This window comes from Lissotriton helveticus, chromosome 2_2 (assembly GCF_964261635.1).
Source record: "Lissotriton helveticus chromosome 2_2, aLisHel1.1, whole genome shotgun sequence".
In the NCBI taxonomy this organism is placed as follows: domain Eukaryota; kingdom Metazoa; phylum Chordata; class Amphibia; order Caudata; family Salamandridae; genus Lissotriton; species Lissotriton helveticus.
Window position 1 is genome coordinate 507,070,400 of NC_136060.1, and position 9,553 is coordinate 507,079,952.

The window sequence follows — 9,553 nt, forward strand, 5'->3', positions numbered from 1 at the left end:
TTCATTATTTTTTGCAATTAAGGAATCGCAAAAAGCAATATTGATGCATGTGCCCCATATTCCTACTCTGTGAATGCTGCAGAAATAAATATATTTCTACTTCTAGCGCCTTCGTGGGGTAGGTGCACCATTTCACTCAGACCCAGCGGTACAATCTTTGTAAATCTGGGTTTGTGTCAAAATTCATGGGTGGATGCAGAGAAACGCACGTGCTGCACCCTTACACCCCCTACACAACGCAAAATAACACAAGGCGGCGCCTAGGACTGCCTTGTGTTACTGTGTATTTGATGAAAGATGTAAAGCCAGGCAAAATGACTTTTCATGGCTTAGTAAATGCAACCCTGACACAAAATGTGAGTACATCATTACTACGGGAGGGGGCCGGCACGGATTGCCCTGCTCAGATGAACGAGAGGCCGGGACGATGGAGGAACCGCCCTCCCAGATATCCAAAGCATTTTTGAGTGGCTTCGGTTTATTACAGTCCATGGCTGGGTCTGTACCCGCAGAGCCACCCTGCACTCAGAATGGACAGGCACGAGCTGGAAGAGAAGGGCCACCCAACCCAAGGCCATGTATGGAGGAAGGAACTTGGATGACCACCTACCATTAGTGGTCAAAATGTGGGCCGGACAGACCACAGATCTGGGATGGGAAGAATGACCCCGCTCTGGACACTGGTATTCTGGGGACATCCTGGCAGGTTTTAGAAACTGGCATTTAATTGGCATCTCCAGAGCAGGAGACTTGTGGTCTAGGGCGATGCGCTCCCCCTGCCAGGCTTAATGAGGGCGCAGCAGCTGGTGGCTGAAGACCCACCACCACCTGAAACGGAGGCCGCGTCGCAGGCTGGGCACAGAACAGGTGAGATGCTCCCCGAGATCCTCCCCTCTGGAGGGCACGCCCTTGAGAGACCCCCTTGCGCACTTTCACCCTTAAAGCACCCTTAAAGCGGCCACTTCGAATCCAATGCCAGGGGGCTCGTATTGCATTCCCTTCCAAATGTGTTTTTTTTTTATCTAGAGAAGTTGCTGATATCTTTTTCTATAAAAATCTCCTGACACGACCCAGGTGGGACTTGAACCCACAATCCCCAGCTCCGGAGGCTGGTGCCTTTTCCATTAGGCCACTGGGCCAGCTGTGGCATACGGTGGGTACAGGAAGTCTCATGGCCACTCAGCGCGCACTGGACGGAAGCTAAGGGGGATCCGGAGGAAAGGAGGGCTTCCCAGGGGTGACTCCAGCGAAATGAGGGGGAGCAGCCGAGGCCCTGGCCCGACGCATGGGCTTCGGAGCCCGAGGTGCCCGGACCCTGCTGCAGAGAGCCGTGGAGGCCGCCCAACATGTCCCCCGTTCGCCTCCCGTGCCCAACGCCTGGACAAGGGCTCGTGAACACGGTGCCTCCCCCTTCCAGGGGTACCCTCCATCCCTCGCACACTGGGAGGACATCAATCAAAGTTACTCTGATACACTGACTACTTCTGCCATTTTCACTTTCGAATTCTCTATTCTGACGGACATGTGGAACTACAGATCCCAGGGTGCACTTCGGCAAGGTTTAGCAATGCCAGGAGCGAATCCGCACGGAGCATGCTCTCCACGGAGCACGGTCACCTTGTGTCAAGGGTTCTTAGTAAACATTACAGTGCATTCTGGATGTTGTAGTCTTGTTTCTGTTCTTTTACATTGATGTGTAAAAAATAAAACAATTAGAAAACCTGTGTTCTAGTAAAACGGGGTTGTCTGGCCACCGTAGGTATTTGGGAGGAGGGAGGCAGGGTAGGGGGAGTGAGGGGCACAGGCTAGGTTGCATATTTTGGAAAGGTAGGGAAGGGCAGGTGTTGGCAAAGGGTGAATCCTGGGCCCATCAGCTCGCATTCAGAGAGCTGAAGTGTCCCAGGTCCGTGTATCAGTAGCGCTTCCATGAAGGGTTTTTATTTGAGGCGCTTTACATGCCTTCCTTCACTTACAATTGAATGAAACTGCAAGTCCCAGAATGCCCCATAAAACAGCTGGATCAGTTTGGTGAGCTCCTCACACATGGATCTGGGAAACGCCAGAGCTCTCGGCATACATTTCTTGGCATCAACAGCAGCTGCCTGTGTGGTCAGACTGGCACAGGAGCAAGGTTGGAAGAGAGGGGGGGAGGGGCTTCAGAGGGCATCATAGGTAGAATGACCGGTCCCCGAGGGACCCCTTTTGGACTTTGACTGTAGATATCATCGTTATCAGGTATGCTAGTCCAATTTGGCTTGAAATGAACCAAGACTACAACTCCCAGAATGCACTGATATGTTAAATCAAAACCGTGAACTGGAAAAGCTGTGTCCTTGTGACATGGGGTCATCTGGTCATCCCAGTCAGAGGCTTTTGAATGTGGCAGTGAGGTCAAAGGGGATGACGCCAGCAGGGGGCATGTCCTATCGCAACCTGAAATAGGTCGTTGTATGGATGGATGTGTATTGCACAAGTCCTGTACCTTCTTTTTAAAAGGATGTGTTCATGTGATCATGAAAATGCCCTCTCAAAAAGAAAAAGAGTGGCACTGCTTGGAGAGCCTGACCCATCAGCCCATGCTGGATGTGGTGGGAGGAAGCAAAATGTGAAAGGCAGCTGGACATACCCATGGAGGAGAGGGCTGACCCCAAGCCAGTCTTGTGCTTATATATCTATGTATTTTTGTAAAATAAAATGCTGGCCTACTGGGAGCTTTATCGGTCTCGTAAGCCGAGTACAATACAAAAATCACTATTGAAAACGCTCACGTATACGCCTAGTGACTTTATGGCATCTGTGACACCTTCAATCAGTTCTGACACTTATTCCAACAGCACTTTGAATCTGAAGAGTGAAACTACACTTCCCAGAATCCTGTCTGCCATGTGCTATCAAGGCAGGACTGGCTGATGAATGGCATGGGTTCTACTGGCAGAAATGAATATGACAGGTCATAGGACGGATCCCTAGGTGAAGGCATGAGAGGGCATTATGAGATGAACAGAGCCACAAGAACCAGAAAGAGGAAAAACCAAAAACCCTGGCCTGGACGCAGGGCCGGCTCTAGGCATGGGCAGCGTGGGCGGCTGCCCAGGGCCTCGCACTCAGCCCACCAGCATGGGACCACGCACTGGTGATGTGTCCTGTTGTTTCCCTGGCAATCTATTTCAAAAAAAGGTGTCGCCTTGCAATTAAGGTCCATTGGAGGGGGCCCCCTTCCCGGGCCTCGCAGGGATGGTGTCTGTCTGGAGGCATAGGGTAGGGAGACGCTCCCTCAATTGCAAGGAGACCATTCAAAGACACTGTGGGGGGCCCATTGTCCAGCATTTTGGCGCCCCCACAGTTTTAACTTTTAGACCACAATCAATTCTCACACCTATCGGGCTGAAGGTGTGAGAAATGCTTGTGGAGTAAAAGTGAAAACTGTGGGGGCGCCAAAATGCTGGACAATGGGCCCCCCACAGTGTCTGTGAATGGTCTCCTTGCAAGGGGCCACTTATCTAAATTAGAGGGGCCTTGCACGTTCCCTTTTAGCCCAGGACCTCGCAAATCCTAGGACCGGCCCTGCCTGGACGTGGTCACTGTGAAAGCATCGCTGCTCTGTCTCGAATAAAATGTCTGCATTGTTTTTGAAAAATTGTTACGTATTTGCCTAATCATAAGATGTACCCACAAATCGCGGCAATATAAACTTTTTTGATTTCTGTATTTTTTTATTGTGTATAAAAAAAAAATATATTTACATGGAGCATGGAATATACATGAGTAGAGGAAGAAGGAAGAGGAAAAGGAAAAGGAAAGAAAAAAGGAAAAAGGCGCCGGGAGGGGGGGGGGGGATAGGGTGTTTGGCCGTTGGTCTTCCGTGTCTTTGCGGTAGTTCGATAGTTCGATAGGTTGAGTTCGAATAGTTCGGATGTTAGATTTCCAAGTCTTGCTTGTCGTTGTGTCTTGCTGCCCCCCTTCTCGATGCTAGGTTGGTTTCCTGTCCCACCCCCCGGACCATAGAGGGGACAGAGAAGGATAGAAGTCGGAAATGAAAGAGGTGAAGAGCCTTGCAAACTAGTTCCCTTTTGTCAGCTCGTGGATCCGCAGAGTGTGCCCCTCGTGGTTGTCTATGTTCTGTGCCTATGGGGGTTTATGCGATGATAGGTAGAGGTCTAGGGGTCCCCACATGTTTGACTGCCTGTGAGTTTTCGGCGAGTGTTTCGCTGTGATGTTATCTGCCCCCCTTAGGAACGTGACCCTGTTGAGCCATGCCTGGGGCGCAGCTTTCGACGTGTCCTTCCAATTACTTAGGACTATTTTGACTGCGGCCGTCAACAATAGGTCAATGAGGTCACGATCCTCTGTCGTTGTGATGGAAGGGGATGCAAAGCCTAGGACTAGACTTGGGAAGTCTATTTGTATGGCTACTCCTGTGATCTCATTGATAAGTGTCCCAATTCTTTCCCAGAAATCCCTAATCTTAGGGCAACTGAGCAGAAGGTGTTCTAAGTCTCCCCTCCCTTTGTCACAATTCCAGCACGCATCACTCTCTCGGATTCCCAAGGAGGCCAGGCGGGCCGGTGTCCAGTATGCCTTGTGCACTAGCCAAAATTTGGTCTGGTTTAGCGTTGCCGTTATCTTTTTCCTAGAGGTAGATCTCCATAGCTCTGCTTTCTCGTCCTCACTTAGGGGCATATTACCAACAACTAGCAATAATTTTTGTCTCTAACTTGTTTAGAGACAAAAATTATCGCCGCACATCGGCGATTTTTATCGCAGATAAACCTTGCTATTAGCAAGGTTTATCGCAAATGCGATAAAAAACGGCCGCAATGCATGAATATCGCTGAAAAGTCAGCGATATTCATGCATTATCGAGCAAATGCTCTTAGCCATGTTATCCACCTCCCATTGGATAACATGGTGAAGAACTGCTCAGGGCAGGTGTTAGCTTTTGGAGATATTCGCGCTTAGCGCGAATATCTCCAAAAGTTGGTAATAGGAGATAGCGATGTTAGCGACTGTTTCCAGTCGCTAACATCTTGGCACGCCCACTTTGCATGTCATTAGTGATAAATATCACTGACATGCAAAGCGGGGCCCAAGATGGTCGCTATCTCCTATTAGCTGTCACTAACTGGTGTTAGCGACAGCTTGGTAATAGGGAGATAATTTTATCTCCGCTTTCTTTGCTTTTAAAGCCAAAAAAGCGGAGATAAACCCCTTGATAATATACCCCTTAGTTCCTTCCCTGCTAAAACTCCCCAGAAAATTGTGACCTTATCGTTGAGTTTGGTGTTTTTGGGGCGGAGGGCTTTGTATAGGTGTGCTACTTGGTGTCCTAGTGTGTTGAGACTGGCTGCGAGTTGTATGAGCGATGGTGTCCGGCTGTTGAGGTTTGCCTTCCTTATTGCTACTTTGATTTTCAGGAAGTTGTAGAGTTCTATGCTTTGTAGGTTGTGTGCTTCCTTGAGGGTGTCAAAGGTTATGTCCGCGCCCTGTTTCTGAAGGTCTTGGGCAATGGAGATACCATGTCCGTACCATTCGTGCATGTCTAGAACCTTATCCCTGTATCTTAATGTGGGGTTGTGCCAGATGGATTCAAATTGACCTCCCTTGATACTTGTTGTCAGTAGTTTGTCTACCTTCAGGAGAGCTGTTTTCGTGTTCCTCAGGACGGGGTTGTCCTTGACTGCTGGGTGTCGGGTGGCGGTGAGGAGGGTGATGGGGTTCATGCCTTTTAGTAGCCCTCGCTCGAGTGTTAGCCAAGCTGGGGTGTATTCCTGTCTTGGGTCCAGCCAGTGTAGCCCCTGTCTGGCTATACACGCTACCTGGAATCGTTTGAAATTTGTTATGTTTAGACCGCCCTGCTCTTTTGAGAGTCTAAGCTTGTGTAGGCTTATTCTGGGCTTCTTCCCTCCCCACAAGAAGTTGTTCAGTATCTTGTCTACTCTCTTGTGGAAGTCTTCTGTCTTGGTCAGTGGGAGCATGGTTAGCATATAGTTGACCATCGGTGTGAGCATCATTTTTATAGCCTCTACCCTTCCCCACTATGTTGTGAATTTGGGGGACCACCCATCTACTTTATCCTTAAACTTCTGGATTGTTGCTTGTTCATTGTGTTCCAGTGTCGTTCTTAGGTCCCTCTCAAAGAGGATACCCAAATATTTTATGGGCTTCTGCTGCCATGATAGGCCTGACGTCCCTAGTACCGTTCTTGTTGTGTGGATGTTTAAGGGTTTACACTCTGATTTATCTTTGTTAAGTTTGTACCCCGAAACCTGGGCGTATTTTTCGATGGTGTCCGTCAGTGCTTTAATGGATCTTTCTGGGTCTTCTGTGATTATCAGTACATCATCCGCGTATGCCGCTAGCTTGAAGGTTTCCCCCCCTATTGGTATCCCCACTATGTCTTTGTTCGTTCTGATCATCGTCAGGAGCGGTTCTATGGCTAATAGGAAAAGGGCTGGTGAGAGTGGGCAGCCTTGTCTCGTTCCCCTGCCCAGGTTGAGTATGTTCGATGTGCCTCCGTTGACTACCACCCGCGCTTTTGGGCTATTGTATAGAGCCATCCCCATCCTCCTGTAGTTAGGCCCTAGCCCGAATTTCCCCATGCATTGATCTAAAAATGGCCATGAGACCCTGTCGAAGGCTTTCTCAGCGTCCAGGGCTATCATGACTGCTGCATTGCTGCTTCGGGAGGAGTGGTTAATTATATGGCATAGCAGTCTCGTGTTGTCGTGGGACATACGGTTTTTGAGGTAGCCTACCTGGGAGTTGTGTATAAGCTTGGGTAGGTATGCGTTGAGTCTATTAGCAAGTATTTTCGCGTATATCTTACAGTCTACATTTATTAGGGAGATCGGCCTAAAATTCTTCGCCTCGGTTGTATCCTTCCCTTCCTTTGGTATGACAATTATGTTTGCCTCAGCCATTGAGGGTGTCATGCTTCCCGTGAGGACACATTCCTCGAATACCTGTTTCATTGTGGGTTTGAGAGTGTGAAGGTACTGCTTGTAGAAGCCAGCTGTAAAGCCATCTGGCCCCGGTGCCTTATTGTCTTTGAGGCTTGCCGTGGCTTTTCCTATCTCATCTTCCGTTATGGTCAGCTCTAGGATGTCACGTTCTCGGTCTGATAGTGTGGGTGTGGTGATGCTTTCTAGCAGCTCTTTGCCCCCGTCCTCCTTTAGCGTATCATCCTTGGTGTACAGGCCCTCATAGAAGTCTCTGAAGACCTCTAGGATATCCTTGTTGGCAGTCTGGGACTTGCTGTGTTTGTCTTTGATGGCCCCTATCGTGTGCTGTTTTTGTTTCCCCCTTAGATAGGATGCTAGGTTTTTGCCCGCTTTGTTTGCAGTGCAGAGGTTAATCGATTTGTATTTATTAATCCAGGTCCCTGCCCTCTCACTCAGTATTCTATTAAGTTCGTACTTCCGTTTGGTCAGATTCGTGAGTGTGTTGTTATCTTCCATTCTGGCTATGTGGCTGTTCTCCAGCTTTTTAATCTCTTTCTCTAGATCTGCAATTCTCTTGTTTCTTTCTTTGTTCATCCTGCCCTTAACTGTCATGACTGTTCCCCGGATGGTGGCCTTTAGGGCTTCCCATAGCACTCCCCTGCTTGTCTCTGGTGTGTCATTCATTAGCAGGTATTCTTTAATCGCCCCCTCTATCTCTGCTTTCGCGGAGGTGTGTTGGAGTAGGCTGTCATCGAACCGCCATCTGCGGGTTGGCTTTTCGTTGTGCTTGCCTGATAGGGTTAGGCTTATGTGCGCGTGATCTGATACTGATCTAGGTCCTATCTCCGTGTGGTCTATGAGGTGGGTGTGTGTGTCTGACATTAGTATGTAATCTATTCGGCTGTATGAGTTGTGAGGGTTGGAGTAGAATGTGTATTCCCTGGCATCTGGGTTGCTTAGGCGCCATGGATCTCTCAGTCTCAGTTTGGAGCATAGGTTTTTCAGGATGTTGGGGTTGTTTGTTGATTGGCGCTGTCTACTAGGGTGCTTGTCAATGGCTGGGTCCAGAACTTGGTTCATATCTCCTGCAACGATCAGCAGGTCGTCCAGCGGCAGGGTGTGTAGTTGGGCTCCTATCCCCTCCCAGAATGGTTTATCCTCGCTGTTAGGGCCGTATATGTTTGCCACGTGATATGTCTCTCCCGCTCTTCTAAGAGTGGTCACCAGTGTTCTTCCCTGGGTGTCAGCTTGAGAGTCTACCACTGCTAGGTTGGAGCTTTTGCTGATTATTGTTACTACCCCGTTTTTCCTATTCTGGGCTGGTGAACCCACCACCTCACCTATCCAGTTGGCACTTAATCGTCTAATGTCCGCTTCCTCTAGTCTTGTTTCTTGGAGCACATATATGTCACTTTTAAGTTTCCTAAGGTGCTCAAGCACCTTCCGCCTTTTCACCGGGCTGTTGAGACCCTTGACGTTTAGGGACACTATCTTGATGTCAGACGCGATGCTGCTCTGGCTACTGTGTGTCATTTATGCTGCATTGTATTCCGCGGCACAAGTGGCCCTTCTCTGTGTGCTTCTGGTCTCGGGGTTGTGTGTTGATCCATGTCTCTACGCCTGCACTTGCTCCTTCTAGATATGAGTGTATAGAGAGAGAAATAGTAGTGGAAGAGAAGATGATAGTAAGTAAGCCCATGTATGTACTTCCCGCCCCCCCTCACCTCCCCTGCCCCCCTCCCTCCTCCCCCCTCTCCCACCCCCCTCCCTCCCTTACTTGCTGAGTGGGTGTGTGACAACAAAGTTCCTCTGCCCGCATCATCCCTGAGGTAGAGTTTGTTCCTTCCTTGGGTGTATCCTTGAGGCTGGAGAGAAAAAAAAGGCTCGATCTCCGCCTGGCTGTTGGTGAGCCTCGATTGTCTCCGCGTGAGTCTCTGCTTGGAGCTGCTGCCAGTCCATTATGTCTCGTTCTTGCTCTAGCTTCCTTTTATCTGGGTATCGTGTATTGAGGTAGATACGATGTCTTGTGTTTCGTTTGCTGGAGTTTGTAGTGCATCTTACTCGGATTGCTCGCTCGCGTCTGGTGAGGCGCTTCTTTTCGCTGCACCGGGGCTTTTGTTTTCCTCCATCTCTTCCACCGGTGGTCCTTGCAGGTAGCGCCTTAGATCTCCTGGGCATTCAAAAAACATTGTCTTCCATTTGTCTGTTACTTTGAACCTGGTGGGGCTAACGAAGCTGAAGGTGGTGCCTCTTTTACGCAGGATTTCTCTTAGGGCCAAAAAACCCTTTCTTAACTCTACCGTTGGCTTCGAGTAGTCCTGGGTCAGCACTATCTTGTTTCCAGCCCACGTCAGATTCTGGTTTTTCCTGGCAAAGGCAAAGATGGCTTCCGTCTGGCTTAGTCTCAGTGGGTAAATTATGTAGTGTATCAGGGAACCCCTGGTGAGGATAGAAATCCTGGGTCAGGGAAATAGATCAATACAAAGGTATAAACCCAGGCCGAAAATTATAAAAGCAACCAAAGGTTATTTAACAGACAAGGGATATATAAGACAACACACAAATTAAAAGACTTTGCTGGTATATAAAAATTTAATTATATTGATAAAATA

General features: G+C 48.9%; 1 non-coding gene across 1 annotated transcript; it reads right to left on the minus strand.

Annotated features, from left to right (window-relative positions):
• Positions 1-1,066: 1,066 nt before the first annotated feature.
• On the minus strand, positions 1,067-1,139 carry TRNAR-CCG (transfer RNA arginine (anticodon CCG)). Its single transcript has one exon. It is a non-coding gene; the product is annotated as a tRNA-Arg (tRNA).
• Positions 1,140-9,553: the final 8,414 nt, after the last annotated feature.